Source organism: Pan troglodytes, chromosome 15 (assembly GCF_028858775.2).
Source record: "Pan troglodytes isolate AG18354 chromosome 15, NHGRI_mPanTro3-v2.0_pri, whole genome shotgun sequence".
Lineage (NCBI taxonomy): Eukaryota > Metazoa > Chordata > Mammalia > Primates > Hominidae > Pan > Pan troglodytes.
Window position 1 is genome coordinate 48,105,115 of NC_072413.2, and position 19,091 is coordinate 48,124,205.

A 19,091-nucleotide genomic window follows, 5' to 3' on the forward strand; every position below is an offset into this window, starting at 1 on the left:
GCCTGGGTTAAGACAATGTCCCATGTCCCAAAACACCAGTCCCTTCACAGGAGATAATTTAATCCCATGTGCTAATAGGGGAAGCAGCCAGGTTTGCTGGAAATTAATGAGTACTCTGCCATAGTTAACAAAACCTTGTTTTAAGAAATATTTTTCTTGAAAAGAGTAGATGAATTTGAACAAATGTTTAATGTTAAGTCTTTTGTTAAGCAAATACCTTCTTCTTGAATATATTTATGATTAGTTTATTTATACAGTCTAAACTACTCTATAACTCAGTTTTTGACATATCAAATAATCCTTAAAATGCTGATGAAATATATTACATACTTTTAATTTTTAAATTTTATTTATTTATTTGAGACAGAGTCTCTCTCTGTTGCCCAGGTTGGAGTTCAGTGGCGTGATCTTGGCTCACTGTAACCTTTGCCTCCCAGGTTCAAGAAATTCTTGTGCCTCAGCCTCCTGAGTAGCTGGGATTACAGGCATATGCCACCACACCCAGCTAATATCTCATACTTTTAAAATATAGCTGTAAGATGAATTTATTAGTTTGTTGGGGCTGCCATAACAAAGTATCACAGACTATGTGAACCAAAATCTAACTGTGCCTCTCCCATCTTCTAAGAATATCACACTGGTACCTGAGAGAGGAGAGCACACAAAGCCAGGAGCACCTACTGAACCAGTAACAGCAAGTAGTTACTTAGCCAGCGAAGTACACCATGAGGGAAGGAGAGAGAGCTTCAGAACTTGGGGAAGGCCAGATGGGCCTCAGGATCCTGATACATGGGGTGTGAGTGGGAGAGGGAAGAAAAGATGGCCCTAGAGATAATTCCTATTTCCCCAACTTTGCTTTCCTTTCCCCTCGTTTTCCCTTGACCTCCCCCAATCAGGCCACATGGCCCTCTCTGAGTCGCATATGCCACCCCCAATCATCCCAGCAATGGATCCTTGTCAACTTTGGCGCTTTAATGTCGGGGCTTACGTCCCTTCCTTCATTCAACAGTGAAAACCTGAGGACATTAGGGTGAGCCATTTTCTCTTTCACCTTTGTGTCCAAATTTAGCTACATCTCCTTCCATTCTCCCTTCCCTCCCCACCTTCACTTCCCTCCCTCTTCCTTTAGTCTTGCTGAAGAGGTGACTCTTTTTTTCAGGAATCAATCTGCCTGTGGTCAGCGCGGTGCCTGGCCCATTCCTTCCCTCTAGGCTCTTCCACCCTTCGCTCCATCAATTATCCACCCGCTAGTCACCTCCGTTTATCTTCAACCACAACCTCCCTCCCCATGCACTTCTACAATCCTCTCAACCCAGTCTCTCTCCTGTTTCCTACCAAACTTCATGAAATAAGCTACTACTCTGACTTTCTCCACTCTTTTGCCCTGCTCTCCATTCATGTCTACTCATTTTTGTATTCCCTGTAGAACCTAGAACTCATATTGTAGGTGCTCAAGGAAAGACAGATTAATTATGGAACTGGATAATCAACTATTCCTGAGCAATAAGTGCAAGGACGGGGCAAGATGCAAAGAAGATGCTGTTCTTGTCTTCAAGGAGGAGGCTGTGGAATTTGTGAGTTAAAACAGACACACAAAAAAGTCGGTAGATCTACACTGTGAACAAACAGAACAAAGTCTTTAAATGGAGGCATCGGGAGAGAGGCCCCCGGGACTGCAGTAACAGCTTCCTGTCCCCCTAGTGCTTATGTGAGTGCAGATAAAGTCATAGGTAAATCCTAATAAGGTGCAAGGACCGACCCCTGAGCCACAGTTGGGACTTTTATAAGATGAATGCCCATGGTGAGTATCTGGGATCCTCCCTTGTTGAAGATGGACAGTGTCCCTGGAGGGAGGAAGCATCAGTGGACAAATGGTTCTGTGCCATAGACAGCTCAGCGCAGTGTGAATCAGTGTGGGGTACCCAGGGATTCCTGAGTATCTGAGTGATGGAAGCCGGAACCTGTTCCTGGCTTTCCTTGGCTGTGCACCCCATCTCTCCAGCTATAAAATGAGGGGTGATGCTCTGAAGACATGAAGTGTGAGCAGCAACCTCTGGGTGATTTTCCACATTCTCTGCCCACTGTCTTCCGTAATCTTCAGGGCTGTGCCCCTCCAGGCAGCAGCAGCACTTCCCTCTCTGAGCAGCGTTGGCAGCTGAGAGGACACTGGTGGGCTGTGACTGCTGAGCCTTCCCCTGAGGTTCAGGCTTGGAGGGAGCCCTGTCCCAGGGGCCAGGCTTGGTGAGAACTTGGCACCCTGGAAGCCCAAAGTCCCAGTGCTGCCTGATCCTCCACAGCAGAGCTTCTCACAGGCTAGGCTGCTTTCAATCAGGTCTTGGAGCTCCCACAGACCAAAATAGTATTTACAGCCTGCCTGGGAAGGTCTACAACCCTAAATTCTTCTAGGAACAATGAAATCAGAGTATTGAGCTGAGGAGTTGTTTCATTTGATAGGTTGAAGGAATTAAAGGAAACACATTTGCAAAACCAGGTCACTCCACTATGCTCCAGTAAGAAGAGTAATAATAATTGGAATCAAATATTGGCGTGTCCCAGGTTCTGTCCTGTAGTAGCCACTCCCTTCAGGAACTTGCTCCTCTACATAACAATGGGCAGCTGGTACCCAGAGCACCTGCCGCATGGCCTGGCCTGCCAGATGCAGATAAGGAGAGATGATGACTCCTTGTCTTGAGTCACCTTCTGTGAAGAGAAAGCGTGAGAGGAAAAGATTGATAAGATCTCATCCAGGATCAGCTAGGGCCCGAAAGGAAGCCAGCCTGGGAGACCGAGGGGAGCGGATCCATAGTCCATCTCCACCCACTGCCATGCAGCAGGGGCTGAGGACCCTGCTCATGCAGAGATGCAGTAGATCTGCAGACAGCTGCTGTGAGCAAAGGTAGCTGGAAGTCCAGGTGCCCCATTTGTTCTTTTCAAATGTGGTACGCAGCTGAGAAGGGGAAAGAAGGAATCAAGCCGTTTGTAAACCGTGAGAAATACCCACAGGAACTCACATTTCCATCCAGATTTCAAGTTGACGTTTGGCTCTGACATCCATCTTACTATTCGAGAACCCTAAGACCTCCATGGCTGAACATAACAAATGTCACCACCAGCCTGGGCATGGTGGCTCATGCATGTAATCCCAGCACTTTAGGAGGCTGAGGCAGGTGGATCACTTAAGGTCAGGGGTTCTAGACCAGCCTGGCCAACATGGCAAAACCCTGACTGTACTAAAAATACAAAAATCAGTCAGGTGTGGTGCCGCACACCTGTAATCCCAGCTACTCGGGAGGCTGAGGCACAAGAATCGCTTGAATCCAGGAGGCAGAGGTGGCAGTGAGCCGAGATCACACCACTGCACACCAGCCTGGGCGACAGAGGGGAAACTCTGTCTCAAAAAAAAAAAAAAAAAAAAGTCACCACCACTATCATCATCCCTGTCTCATAGGTGAAAAAACAAACTCAGACTGAGGGACCTGCCTCAGAACTCACAGCCAGTCAGCAGCAGAGGCAGGAGTGCAGTCTTCTCCCTCTGGCTTCTGTTAGTCCAGAAAATCCCCACCAAGTGATGCTGAGATAAATCTTCAACCAGGAGAGGGACAGGGTGACCTGAGGGGGTCTGCGTGGCCACGCTCCTAATCATAATCAATGATTGGCATGGATTGTTTGGAAAGATGGTAGCAAAATACTCTGGGGACTCATGGATGAATCAGAGTCAAGGGAAATGTCCTATGGTTGGGAAGTGTTTCTGGGGAGATTCACACACAAGCTCCTGACCAGGGGCAGCTGAACAGGCAAAACCCTGGGCTCTCTCTTTATAGAATCTCACGCTTCTTGCCAGGAACCTCAGGGGAGTATGAAAAATGATGGTTTTTGTTTTTGTTTTTTGTTGCAGAATAACAGTCACATTTTTCAAGGCTATCTGGAAAGTTACATCTGTCCTCTGGAGACACTAGTAAAAAAATAAAGTAATAGATTCCCCTCCAGCCTTTTACCAAGAATTACAAACCTACTAACAGCTTTCACCCTTTCTGTCTCTCTTTCCCTCTCTCTCTCTCTCTGTCTCACACACACACACCTACCTCTGCTCCTCTGCTCATATTTCACAGGGCTGGACAGAGATCTTTATCTAAATGCATAGCTCTGAATTGCTAAGTGGTAGGATTAGCTTGGATCCTATGTTATCCCTGATCACATTAAGCAGATCAATGAGGCAGAACTTCTGTCAGAATTTTTTTTTTTTTTTTTTTTTTTTTTTTGAGATGGAATGTCACTCTGTTGCCCAGGCTGGTGTGCAGCAGCAAGATCTCGTCTCACTGCAAACTCTGCCTCCTGGGTTCAAGCAATTCTCCTGCTTTAACCTCCCGAGTAGCTGGGATTACAGGCGCACGCCACCATGCCTGGCTAATTTTTGTGTTTTTAGTACAGACAGGGTTTCACCATGTTGGCCAGTCTGGTCTGGAACTCTTGACCTCAAGCGATCCACCTGCCTCGGCCTTTCAAAGTGCTGGGATTACATGCATGAGCACCACGCCCAGCCAGCACTTCCATCAATTTTTGAGTCTGAAGCCCACCCATACGCAACCCCAACATTTAACCTGGTAAGCTGGTTAATTCTGCTACAACTGCAGCCAATCATCTGTCAATCATCAAAGCTGCCTTTAAGATCAACCTAGGACTCTACCGTGGGAACAGTAGATGTGGGGCAGGTATGTGTCCTATACTGGCCTCTCTCTTCACTTTCTGCCACCACACATAGGCAGTACCCAAGTGTCAGATTTTCCTGAAGGCTGGGTAACTGAAGGGAAATACAACAGAAAAGGAAAAAAATTGAAACTCCACTCTGAAAGTGACTTTCCCCATAATCCAAGAGAAAAGCAACAAGAAAGCACCTTCAGTTTTAAAACTATTTTTTTTAAGCTAAGTTCGTGCTCTGTCGCCCAGGTTGGAGCGCAGTGGCACGATCATAGCTGACTGCTGGCTCATCTCCTGGGCTCAAGCACTGCCCCCACCTCAGCCTGTCCAGTAGCTGGAACTTCAGGTATGTGCCACCACGCCAGGTTAATTTTTTGAAATTTATTTTTAGTAAAGACAAGGTCCCACTACATTATCCAGGCTGGTCTCAAATGATCCTCCTGCCTCGGCCTCCCAAAGTACTGGGATTACAACAAGCGTGAGTTACAACACCTGGTCAGATTTTTTTTTTTTTTTTAAGAAAGGCAAAATTTATTATTAGACTCAAAATATTCACAACCATTTTCTTTTTTTTTTTTTATACTTTAAGTTCTAGGGTACATGTGCACAACGTGCAGGTTTGTTACATAAGTATACATGTGCCATGTTGGTGTGCTGCACCCATTAACTCATCGTTTAACATTAGGTATATCTCCTAATGCTATCCCTCCTCCCTCCCCCGACCCCACAACAGGACCCTGTGTGTTGTGTTCCCCTTCCTGTGTCCAAGTGTTATCATTGTTCAATTCCCACCTATGAGGGAGAACATGCAGTGTTTGGTTTTCTGCCCTTGCAATAGTTTCCTGAGAATGATGGTTTCCAGCTTCATCCATGTCCCTACAAAGGACATGAACTCATCCTTTTTTATGGCTGCATAGTATTCTATAGTGTATATGTGCCACATTTTCTGAATCCAGTCTATCATTGATGGACATTTGGGTTGGTTCCAAGTCTTTGCTATTGTGAATAGTGACCTGGCCAGTTTTAAAACTTGCTCTCCTGGCCAGGTGCAGTGGCTCATGCCTGTAATCTCAGCACTTTGGGAGGCTGAGGTAGGAGAATCGCTTGAGCCCAGGAGTTCAAGACTAGCCTGGGCGAAGTAGCAAGACCTCATTTTTTTTGTTGTTGTTGTTGATTTGTTTGTTTTAATAAGTTTTAAAAAAGAAAAAAGGCCAGGCACAGTGGCTTACACCTGTAATCCCAGCACTTTAGGAGTCCGAGGCAGGTGGATAGGCCGAGGCAGGCAGATCACCTGAGGTCGGGAGTTCCAGACCAGCCTGATCAACATGCAGAAACTCTGTCTCTTCTAAAAATACAAAATTAGCTGGGCATGGTGGCACATGCCTGTGATCCCAGCTACTCAGAAGGCTGAGGTAGGAGAATCATTTGAACCCAGGAGGCGGAGGTTGCGGCAGTGAGCCGAGATTGCGCCATTGCACTCCAGCCTGGGCGACAAGAGCGAAACTCTGTCTCAGAAAAAACGAAAAGAAAAAACAAAACAAACAAAAAAAAACCACTTGCTCTCCAGATGGCAAACCTCACTGCCCAAGTACCTCTCCTAATACATGTTGCAATTCTCCCTCCACTTCTCAGGAACCCCCATAATCATGGGGGTTAGAACCAAGCCCCAGAATCTACCTCCTTATGTAAGCTACTCATTTTCTCATCTCTTGAGTTATTCTCACTAAATAATGATCCCTTGATTGGGGGATGGAGAGGTGCAGGCTTGAACACTTTCTGGGTGCAAAGAAGTAGATTTCCTCTTTTGTTACATTTAAATCAAACCACTCCCACAACAGGTTTTTGTTTCCTCCCTTTTACTTTCTGATGAGTTTCATAACGCTTACTTTTGTAGTTTGATAAGATCTCCACAGTATGATCAGCAACCAACACTATTCTAGAAAGCTTCTAAATCAACTGTTAAGATGATCTGGTGGGTATTATGGACAAAATGCAAACTTAAAAAGCAGATTACTTTCTGGGAAGGTAATGATTGAGAAGGATCTTAAGAGTAGGGTTTAATGGGCTGAAAGGTTTGAATGCTCTACCAGTTAGAATCTGATCCACTGCAAGGGAGAGAAACCCAGCCCCAAACCAGCAGAACAGAGTTAACTAGGTGAGGTAACTGGGAAGTCCAGGAGCTGCGGTGGCTTTAGACATAGCTGGCTTCAGAGACTCAAACAGAATCATCGGAAAAATGTTCTAATTTCTCTGTTTGCTTCTAGACTCTGCTTTCCTCTATCTTGACTTTTACTCTTGGGCAGCTCAAAACTTACTTTATCCTTGGCACTAGCTACCCCAGAAAAGAAGGGCCTGTTATGCAGGGGGAATCCTGTGGGTTAGCCTAGATCAGGAAACCCAAGTCTCTCCTGAACTTGGTGGGCTATTGGGAGTAGCATGATGAAAAGTCTGGAACCCCAGGTTAGGAGTACGCTCTGCCACCACCGCCTGCACAGATAAGTGTAGAGAGATATTGAAGGTGGGGAGACTATTAGAGGAGTGAGGCCCAACCTGAGGTGATGGCCGTGAAGATGGAAAGTGGGGGAAGACTGTGAGAACCCATCACAGATCAGTGTATGACACGCTGAGTTCATGTGAGGCAGAAGAAATTAGAAATGCTAAAAGAATGGTGATGCCATTAGTAAAACAAGAATATGAGGCAGAAGAGTCTATTTTTGCAGAAATTTTGCTAAGACATACTCTTGGTTGGGCAAGCAAAGGAAGACATCAGGCAGGCAGTTGAAGGGGAGAGGTCAGACTTAAGAGAGGGATCGGAGCTAGAGGTCTAGAGAGGGGGCCTCTACAATAAGCTTGTAGTTGGAATCATGAAAATTGCAAGATCTATGTGTGCAGAGGTGAGTGGTGAAAAGACAGAGCCCCAGGGAATTGTGAGTTAAGCAACAGACAAGGAAAAGGAATGAAGGATGGTGACGGAGGAGCAACCAGACACTGGGCGGAGAAAGTCAGACCTACTTAAGTCAAATAGGAGAAAAGTTCCAGTATCAAAAAGAAAAAGAAATAGATCCACATGTTCAACAATATTTCCAATATTGGTTCTATACTCATATTTTCCTCATTCCTTTTCATAAGTGAACTCACAATCAAACTAAGTCCAACGAGCAGCTACTGAGGCTACAAGATTTACTGCTTTCTGAATACCAGTGGCTTCCATCCTAAGGTGTATTCATCTGAGACCTGAGTTGCTTATCATTAGTAACAACATATTCATTTTGGGGTCTTCTCTCATTTTTTTTAGAACAAGGACCAGGTATTAAAACAGCTGCCCAAGTACCAAGGTGCAAAGATGGCACTGCTGCAGATAGCTAAGCTGCTAAGCAGGCAGCATCATTATGTTGACTTGGGGGCAGATGTATAAAATCTAATCCTGGCAGATGAAAGTCAGGTTGGAAGTCTCAGTGTATGAAATACAAAAATGGGAGCTATATGACCATCAACCTGTTTGAGAACTGACTGTCCCTGGAGTCAAGGCAGAAGATATTTCAATATTTCACCTTTAAGTGTTCTGTTTTTTTCCAATAATTCCTTGAATTTTGGTACTTCCCAGGGCCTTAACCTGGGCTTTCCCCCAATCTATACATTTGGGGTGATCTATAAGACCTCAACTTGGCCGGGCACGGTGGCTCACGTCTGTAATCCCAGCACTTTGAGAGGCTGAGGCAGGTGGATGGCCTGAGGTCAGGAGTTCGAGACCAGCCTGGACAACATGGCGAAACCCCGTCTCTACTAAAAATACAAAAATTAGCCGGGTGTGGTGGCACACGCCTGTAATCCCAGCTACTCAGGAGGGTGAGGCAGGAGAATCGCTTGAATCTGGGAGACAGAGGTTGCAGTAAGCCAAGATAGCACCACTGCACTCCAGCCTGGGCTACAGAATGAGACTCTGTCTTGCCAAAAAAAAAAAAAAAAAAAAAAAAAGACATCATCTTTCTCAGTCCACCCTCTCTTCTGCCCCCAAACCTATATACGGTCATCCCTCAGTATCCATGGGGAATTGATTCCAGGACCACCCACAGATATCAAAATCCACAGATGTTCAAGTCCTTTGTATAAAATAGTGTAGTATTTGCATATAACCTATACACATCCTCCCATATACCTTATTACTTTTTTATTGGACTGAATTTATTTTTTTATCTTCAGCTTTTAAATTCAGGGGTACATGTGCAGGATGTGCAGGTTTGTTGCATAGGTAAACGTGTGCCATGGTGGTTTGCTGCACAGATCTACCCATCACCTAGGTATTAAGCCCAGCATCCATTTGCTATGTGTTTGCCCTCCACACCCACCCCCTACCCCCATATAGTTTAAATCATCTCTAGACTACTTATAATACCTAATACAATGTAAATGTTATGTAAATAGTTGTTATACTGTCTTGTATAGGGAATAATGACAAGAAAAACTCCGTCTGTACATGTTCAGTACAGACACAACCATCTATTTTTTTTCCCGAATATTTTCAACCTGCGTTTGGTTGAAACCCATGGAACTCACATATACAGAGGACCGCTTGTGTTTAGCTGCCTATTACATACATGTAACCAGGGTCACAGTGTGTGGCCACTCAGGCTGGGTACAGCAAAGAGCAACATTGGAAGGGGACACCATTCACACTGTAGACATCATTATTGTTTTGAAGTTAAAACCAAAAATTAAAACAGTTGATTCCAAACTTACATGATTTATACACAGGACAATTTTCTGGCAAAGGACAGTAAAGTCTCTAGTTCTAATAAAATTAATGTTATTACAATTCTTTTCAAAATAAAAGTGTTTTAAAGAAAAGGGACTCTGACCTGCAGAAGGGCAGTATGAGGACCGTGGAGGCCTTGACCCCATCAGGATGCACCACGGGCACCTACACAACTTACTGTATCTGCTTTAGTCTAGCTCCACAGCAGTTCTCAGATCCCGTCCTCTTCATTCCTACTGCTACTACCAGAGTTCAGACCCCCCTCCTCAACATCTCTTACCTGTTCATTCTTCCTTCCTGATCTCTTTGCCTCATGTCTTGCCCCCTCCTGCCCACTCTCCAAATTTGCTGTCAGAATAATCTTTCTAAAATGATTTGGCCAAGTGGCTACCCTACTTAAAGTATTGAAATATCCTCTAATTGCCTCCAGAATCCATCTGCACTCCTGAATACGCCACATGGACTCTGCACGTCCTTGCCCTGCCCTCCTGCCTACCCATTAGTCATCTCCTACACATGCCCTATGCTCGAGCCACATCAAAACCACATTTGATGCTGTTGCATGTGTTTGCCTAGAATACCTGACAAGCTGTCCAGTGGCTTTCCATTCATCCTTCAAAAATCAGCTTAATGGTCCCTTCATGAAATCTTCCCTGACCAACTAAGGCAGAGGCGACCACACCCTCCTTGGCACTGCCGCTGTAGCTAGCTTATGCCTTTATGATTGCATTTCTCTGAGTTGCAATTATGTTTTGCATATGCCTCTCATTACAGATGTGAGAGCTGCTTACGGGTATGGAATGCATCTTATTATTTGTCCCTAATATTTAAAAGAGTACTGATGGGTACCTCTGATACCTAGCACAGTGCCTGTCCGCTGAATTGAAGGAGTAAATAAATGTGTTGAATGTTGAGAAGAGTCATTGAGGGTAGATTTGAAAATGAGAGAAGGGAAGAGAAGTAAAATGTCTTGAGGATTTTAAGTTCCGGGATACATGTGCGGGATGTGCAGGTTTGTCACATAGGTAAACATGTGTCATGGTGGTTTGCTGCACCCATCAACCCATCACCTAGGTATTAAGTCCAGCATGCATTAAGCTATTTATCCTGATGCTCTCCCTCCCCACTGTTGAGGATCTTTTATGTCAGGCGTTGTTCCAGACTCTTTATACATAGGTCCTCAGTTTTGGGTTAACTGTGGAGAAACTCTAACAGCAACAAGCCATATTTCATTTGCTGTCCACTTTACAGTATTTTGCGGAGTCTCGGGGAACTTCTTTGCTAAGTTCTGTTCCTGCCCTCTGCGGCGTGCACTAGTCTGCTGCATTGGGACTTTCGTGTTTTTGAAAGGGGACTATTTCTTTGTTTTTGCTTTTGGTATTGCATTCTGCTGGGAAGTATCAAACCAGTGATGCCCCATGCCTCATTAAAGCCTTACGGGACTTTTTTTTTTTTTTTTGATAAGAGTAACCTCTCAATTATTTTCCCCTATGGCCTCTCTCTTCCTATGACAAAGGTAGGGTCTAAAAGACATGGTGAAGATGTCTGGTTGGAACATAACGGTAAACAACAGGCACACTGCTAAACTGGGAATCCTTCCTAACAACTGAGGATTGTTTTTCCTGGACCACTTATGTGTCATTTACTTGGGATGGTTTCTTGTACACCTCTCTAGTTTGCAAGAGTTTACCAGTCTGGATTCTCAGAACAAACAGTTTTGGCTTAAGCTGAGGAGACTGCTTCCTTAAGTATGGTCTCCATACATTATCTAGTTTAACCATCACCACAATGTTAGCCAGTAGATATTCTCATTTTACAGAAAGGGAAAGTAACATGCAGAGTTTAACTTGCCCAAGGACATACAGGTAGATTAGGTGGTAATCAAGTGAGCTGTTTTCTCATAAAGCTTGGGAGCATAAAGGGAAGGCGATTGGATTTAGAACTGAACTGGAACTGTCTTCCAGGGCTAACTGGGAATATTGTTCCTACCAGCCAAACTATGCCTCTCCTGTTCTTTGGACTCTCAGGTTAACAAGCAGACATTTCACAGGGAACAAGAGTAACAGACTGACTGTGGGTGTCAGATACATGTTTGAGAGTGAAGAGTTTTGAACAACAGAATTTTTTAAAATATCCATCCACTGCAGTGGCTCACAGCTGTAATCCTGGCACTTTGAGAGGCCGAGGTAGGATGACTGCTTGAGCCCAGGAGTTCAAAACCAGCCTGGGCAACACAGTGAGACCCTGTCTCTACAAAAAGAAATATTTTTTTAATTAGCCAGGCATAGTGGTATGTTGCCTGTAGTCCCAGCTACTGGGAGGCTGAGGCAGGAGGACCACTTGAGCCCAGGAGGTCGAGACTGTAGTGAGCTATGATCATGCCACTGCACTCTAGCCTGGGCAACAGAGTGAAACACACTCTCAAAAAAAAAAAAATCCTTGTAACAAGATTTAGAAAGAAAATAGTTATTTTAAAAGCACATTACTGTACCTACATTCATAAATGTCACTGAAATCCAAAGATATTCTCTGGTTAAACATTTATTATTTGTGGGAGTGTGAAACTTGTTTTTCCTGTTTTTAAGTTTTAAGAAGCCAGTCCTTTGTTCCATGTGAATTATATGCCATGAGATTATTTACACTCATTCTAAACACAAGTGTAAAGCTTCTCATCTAAGCTTCGTATAAAAAAAATAGTAATTTGTGGCTGGGCGCGGTGGCTCATGCCTGTAATCCCGGCACTTTGGGAGGCCGAGGCGGGCGGATCACCTGAGGTTGGGAGATTGAGACCAGCCTGACCAACATGGAGAAACCCTGTCTCTACTAAAAATACAAAATTAGCTGGGAGTGGTGGCACATGCCTGTAATCCCAGCTACTAGGGAGGCTGAGGCAGGAGAATCACTTGAACCTGGGAGGCGGAGGTTGTGGTAAGCCAAGATTGCACCATTGCACTCCAGCCTGGGCAACAAGAGCGAAACTCCATCTCAAAAAAAAAAAAAAAAATAGTAATTTGTATATGTAGCACCTCAGTACATTGCTGTACTGTGCATGCAGCACAAGCAGGTTATCAGGACACATTCCTTAAAAGAACAAGGTTGAGTACTGAATGTAGATACATGAGATTGTTTGTACTGTATACCTAAAACTCTGGCAATGATTTGTCAAACAATCATGAACCAACACAAGCACCTGGAACTCACATCGTTAATGCCTGGACTTCAGCAGATTAACAAATCTGAGTTAAAGGTAACTTTTAAAAAACTACTCAAGGCCAGGTGTGGTAGCTCATCCCTGCAATTTGGGAGGCCAAAGCAGGCAGATTGCTTGAGCTCAGGAGTTTGAGATCAGCCTAGGCAACACGGCCAAACCCCATCACTACAAAAAATATAAAACTGAGCCGGTCATGGTGGCTCGTGCCCGTAATCCCAGCTACTCAGGAGGCTGAAGTAGGAAGATTGCTTAAACCTGGGAGGTGGAGGTTGCAGTGAGCCAAGATTGCTCCACTACACTCCAGCCTGGGTGACAGAGTGAGACTCTGTCTCAAACAAACAAACAACAACAAAAAACCCAAAAGTATTTAACAGCACTGATCCATCAAAAAGCTGTCAGTGGTACCTCATTAGAACTAATAACCTGAAAGGAATTTGTTAACTACTCAAACGTTTAAGCCTATAAAAACTGCATCTAGGCCAGATCTTTTACAAACATTTTAATTTTGCTTTGCAAGGAAGAAATATCCTTGTTTTCAACCTGTGAAAATTAAAAAATGTGAATTAATTCAACAAAATAAGTTACTGTATTATAGGTAATGTATAAAGGTTTCTAAAAATGAAGACCACCTATTGAGTATTCACGACAATATTTTCCATTAATTGCAAACAGAAAGGCCTTGCAAGTTTAATACAACGCAGAAGCAGAAAGCAAGTTTGTCCAGCCCACTGCTCATGGGCCGCATATGGCCCAGGACATCTTTGAACGTGGACTAACACAAATTCGTAAACCCTCTTAAAACATTATAAGATTTTTTTGCAATTTTTAAAAATCTCATCAGCTATCACTAGTGTATTTTACGCGTGGCCCAAAGGCAATTCTTCTCCTTCCAGTGTGGCCCAGGGAAGATTGCACACCCCTTCTGAAGTAAAGCCTATGTGCCACTTTACACTGGCTGATGGAGAAACAGACACAATCCAAGGTTTTGTCATTCTTGTCTGTTAGTAAAAGACATGGTCAGTTAGCCTGAGGAATTAGTTAAGTCCTGCATCCCACACACGCACTCATTACACAGTGAAAGATTATTTAGGCAAGAAACAACTGCTACAAACATATTTTAAAGTCACATTGCTCTTTTAGAGTTAATAAATATAAACTCTGAAAATATCGTTATGCAGATAGATCAAGTCTCAGACTTCAGAAAAATGACTTTCTGCTGTACTTTAATGGCCTGCTACCCATCTGGTCTCAGGTTTAGCAAAGAACCGTGGAAGGAAGAATTGAGTAAGGGTCCAGGGCGGTGGAATGTTAATCCTGGAGCTCCAGCCAGCAAACCCAGGCTCCCATATTTAGAAACGAGGATTTGCTCTGTCCCTATTGGCCTTCGAATGCTCGTGGCAGTTGCTTTCAAACTGTAAAAATGAACAGTGAACAAAAATTTTCTTCCCCGTATCTTCATTTTTCTAAGATTGTTATTTGTTTAAATAACAGTACATGTTGTGTAACAATGTTCTCAACTTCCTCCCATCCCAGCTGCCATTCCCACCGTGACTGGGCAGCAATGTTTACATGCATCCTATACTCTCAAAAAGGTGCCCAGATTTCACACTGCAACAGATAAAACTGACTTGCATTATGCATATTTTCCAAGTGCCCACCGTAATTCCACCCCAACTACAGTCACATTTATTGAACACTTACTATGTGCCTAGTACCTAAGTACATTACATGTATTTGACTAATTTAATCTCCACAGCAACCTATAAGATATTATGATCTTTACCTTACATATGAGGAAACTGAGGCACACAGCGTTTAAGTAACTTCAAGGTCACACAGCTAGTAAGTGGCAGCACTGGGATTCAAACCCAGATAATCTGGTCTCAGAGCCTCTGTGCTGACACTGTTTTCAGAATGCACGTGAGCAAAATATTATCATGGAGATAATTTGCTGTACCATATTTTAGGTTTATCATTTGCAAATGATAGCATCGTCATTAATAATCAATGACTTAGAATGTATCTCACAGTTGATGGGGACTCACTAGATATTCACAGAACTTCACCAACACATAAGAACTTCAATGTCTTCAACAACCCCAAATATCTAATGGTTTAAACTTTAACTGGTGAAAATGCCTTGAGAATTTATTGCTTTCCTACCCAATATTATGGAAAGTAAAAACTTAGCTTTTCCATTAATTTTCAGGAAGATATCGTTGCAACAGTTTTCTTTTTCTGTATTTCTATTAGAGTGAAGGTCTTTATGGTATGAAAACTGAATATTCTCCTCTAACAATGTTTGTTATCAATGAATCAAAACTCTTTCAAATCCTGATGTTTCCTGAGAAAAAAGAAAACCCAGAAGTCAAATACCTGGCCTGTGCCTACAGGACTGTGGGAACCAAAGACACAGCTTCAGCCTTCAGAAGTAAGAACTACCACTTACTCTATTGAAGAAAAAAAAAAAAAACTGCTTTGAAAAACTAATTAAAATGAGAAGTTTTAAGTGTCTCAGATGTAAAATCATGATTATGTGAAAGGTACTTTCAAGGTGAATTTTAATTTTCAGAACGTCACTTGAATTAATTTAGCCTCTTAAATATCTGTCTTCTTTTCACAGAAGATATCAATAGCAGAGAAAACATTTTATGAATTGTAGTAACGTAGCTTTTTGAATGATATTCAAAAGGCATATCAGAAAGAAACGGAAAGATAAACCAAATACAATTTTACAAGAAAAAAACTTGTTTTACTTACCCTGTGTTATCTTCTGAAAGTAACTCAAAAGGTAGGCTTTTTTAAAAATCTAATTTCGTTCACCTTTAAAATGTGATTGCATTTCAAAGTAGATTCTATTTTAACAACTTCCTTTCTAGAAAACATTTAAAGACAAAGTCAAGCAATGCCATCTACAGGTGGCCTTTAGAACAACAGATGTTTCTATAACCCATACTCTTCTTTAAATTAAAATACCTATAATCTGTCATATCATATTTTGCATCATTTAACAAGGAAATTTTCAAGAAAGGTAAGAAAAAATTAAAAGATATGCTGTGTATAAAAAAATTCCCACTAACATTCTGGATTAATAGTTCTTACTTTAAAATAACCTAGGCCAGGTGCAGTGGCTCACGCACATAATCCCAACACTTTGGGAGGCTAAGGAGGGTGGATTGCTTGAGGTCAGGAGCTCCAGACCAGCTTGACCAACATGGTGAAACCCCATCTCTACTAAAAATACAAAAATTAGCTGGGTGTGGTGGCAGGTGCCTGTAATCCCAGCTATTTCAGAGGCTGAGGCAGGAGAATCGCTTGAACCTGGGAGGCGGAGGTTGCAGTGAGCCAAGATCACACCATTGCACTCCAGCCTGGGTGACAGAGTGAGAGTCTGTCTCGAAACAAAACAAAACAACAAAAAACTAATTTCATTTCCAACTTCACCAAACATATGATCCATGGACCCTTGGTTATAAACTGTGGTAGATTAAAATGCAAAGTTATGCAACCTCAAAGATGTTTAAAGTTATAACTGGTGTACAGAAGAGACTCAAGTCATTGGAGACTGGACCTGCAACAATTTTTAACTGTTGAATCCCCCTTCCTTCTTGAGTAGCATCACCTTTGCCTTCTTGGCCAGATTCTCTAATTTTCAGATTATATTTATAGTCTATTTCCATTTCCAAAGTTCAGTCCTGTTTATTTTAAAACCTCCTATTTCATACAAGGTTCCACATCGGATTCCAAGTGGTTTTTTGTCCGTATGTACTAGGGGCCCACTCTATTCACAGATGGTTTGCTTTTTATATACTTTCTTCTTTCTTTGCTCTCTTCTCCTTGGGAAGTAGATGCTAAAAGAGGTTTCCTTGTTGCAGTGGTTCTCAATTTAAGGCAAACATTAAGACCATCTGGAACCCCTTAACAAAACTACTATGCCTCTGATTAAACTGGACTGGGATAGGGCCTGAACATGGGTTTTGTGTGCTTTTAATTTTCCACGTGCAGCCTCGTTTGAGAAACACTGCCTTACTGTGGGGTTGCAACCCTTTCCCTAATTGGCTATAACTGCATTCTGATAAGTAGTTTACGAGCTCCATTGTGCAGAGGCAACCCACACTTGCCCACAGGCCAAGGCATTGGCAGTCCCTTGGGATTTGGGAATTAGCTGTGTCCTGGCTGAGCCCCAGCTAGTGGCAGCACCTCATCCATTGCACTTGCCTTTTAAACCACGTCGTCCCCTCCTTCATGTTGTTGCAGAAGTCTTCTAACCCTCAATTCATGCATCATTTCTCAGGCTGGCAGAGTGCATCTTCAATACCCCTCAGCCTTACAGTTCCCACATCACTCCTCTAATTCTGTCTCCATGCTTCGGAATCTGCTGCTGGTGGGTAAACACAAATCCAGCCAGAAAGAGAAATACTGGTCTCCCATACTTGCAAACATCTTGAATCTCTAGTTACTTCCTCAGGCCTTCCTCCTGCGGTTTTGTTTGTTTTTTTGAGATAGGGTCTCACTGTCACCCAGGCTGGAGTGCAGTGGTGCAATCATGGCTCACTGCAGTCGCAACCTCCCTGGGCTCAGATGAACCTCCCACATCAGCCTCCCTAGTATGGATGGGACTACAGGTGTACACCACCACACCCAAGTAATTTTTTGTATGTTTTGTAGAAACAGGGTCTTGCTATGTTGCCCAGCCTGGTCTCAAGCTCCTGGGCTCAAGTGATCTGCCTGCCTTGGCCTCCCAAAGTGCTGGGATTACAGGCATGAGCCACCTCACCCAGCCTCCTCCTGTGGTTTGTGAGTGCAGGTACAACTTGTTATCTCTCCACATTCGAAAGCCCAAAAGACTAAATTACATTCCCTAACAACGGACTCCTCCGAAAGGAGACCTCTTCCAGAGCTCCCCAGCTGTCTGTGGAATAGTAGTTGGTGATGGAGCATGTTCTCTGAACTGGCCACCTTCAGTAAGCCCTGTAGCATTCACTGGTCCTAACCACCACTGGTCGAATCTTAGAATGTGAGGATTGGCACCCTGACTTCAGTTTTGGCCTTATTCCAGAACAAGAAAGATATCCTATTTGACCTTTTTTTTTTTTGAGACGGAGTCTTGCTCTGTCACCCAGGCTGGAGTGCAGTGGCTCCATCTCAGCTCACTGTAGCTTCCACCTCCAGGGTTCAAGCTATTCTCCTGCCTCAGCCTCCCAAGTAGCTGGGATTACAGTGCACGCCACCATGCCAGGCTAATTTTTGTATTTTTAGTAGAGACAGGGTTTCACCACGTTGGCCAGGCTGGTCTCCAACTCCCGACCTCAGGAGATCCGCCCGCCTCGGCATACAGGCGTGAGCCACCGCGCATGGGGCCTATTTGACTTTCAATTACAAATTTCCTCCACAGTCAGTACTTAGGTGAGTTCTCCAGAAGCAGAGAGGAATGTATGCAAATGATTTATCAAGGTTAAGTAAAGGAATGGGAATAGCCAAAGAGGAAGGGGGAGGAAGTCAAGCAAGAGTGTGATTTTGGCAAAGTTGCACAGAGGCCGACTTCAGCCCGACTCCTCCAGGAAATTAGTGAAGTTTCATTTTTCTGAACTAAAAGATCTGGGTTTTCATACAGTAAAATCAAGGGGGACTTCAGGCCAAAGACCCACAGATAGTGTGTATTAAAAGAGAGGGCCAGGTGCAGTGGCTCATGGCTAGTAATCCCAGCACTTTCCGGGGATAAGGAGGATGGATCACTTGGCTCCAGGAATTTGAGACCAGTCTGGGCAACATGGTGAAACCCTGACTCTACAAAAAATACAACAAAGCTAGCCAGCTGTGGTGGCGCACCTGTAGTTCCAGCTACTAAGGAGGTTGAGGTAGGAGGATCACCCGAGCCTGGGAAGAGTAGGTTGCAGTGAGCCAAGATTGTGCCACTACTGCACTCCAGCCTGGGCAACAGAACAAAACCCTGTCTCAAAAAAAAAACAAAAAAAAAAAAAAAAAAAAAAAAGAGAAAGCAGGAGGGCATAAAAACTGGAGGGTAAAATGACATTTAAGGAACCTGGGTGGACTATTATAGTCAAGGTCAAACTTATTTTTACAAATTTCATGTTATAAAACAAGCTAAAAAGTGGTCATTTGTCCTAAGACATCATTAATAACAGCTAGCACTATCTGTACCTCACAAAGCACCACAGATTTAGGTTACACTGCCTTGCAAACTGCTTAATGAAATGCTAAGGACAGTATGAACAAAGTATCTTGGGGGGGGGGGGGGGCGGGGGGGGAGACCAGCAAAGGAAACTTTTAAGACTGAAATAAACCTGAAAGGAATGAACTGATTTCTTGACTTGTATCCTTAATGTCTCTAAATAGGGCTGCTTTTGCTCCTGCTAACTGTTTAGATGTTCACTTTCTTCAAAGGTATTTCTGAAATTCACAGTCACAAGG

At 43.5% G+C, this 19,091-nt stretch overlaps 1 long non-coding RNA gene across 3 annotated transcripts in view; it reads right to left on the reverse strand.

Moving 5' to 3' along the window:
• The window catches only part of LOC100610168 (putative uncharacterized protein encoded by LINC01599), a 50,612-nt gene extending 35,088 nt beyond the window's left edge, over positions 1-15,524 (reverse strand). The window contains exons 1-2 of one of the 3 annotated variants that reach the window (XR_002939285.3): positions 3,012-3,173; positions 1,923-2,220 (exon numbers count right to left, since the gene is read on the reverse strand). This is a non-coding gene — a long non-coding RNA (putative uncharacterized protein encoded by LINC01599). Of the gene's footprint in view, positions 1-1,922; positions 2,221-3,011; positions 3,174-15,419 lie in introns of those variants that run through there. The other 2 variants (XR_010151099.1, XR_010151098.1) reach the window with 2 other exon arrangements.
• Between the last annotated feature and the right edge of the window lie 3,567 nt (positions 15,525-19,091).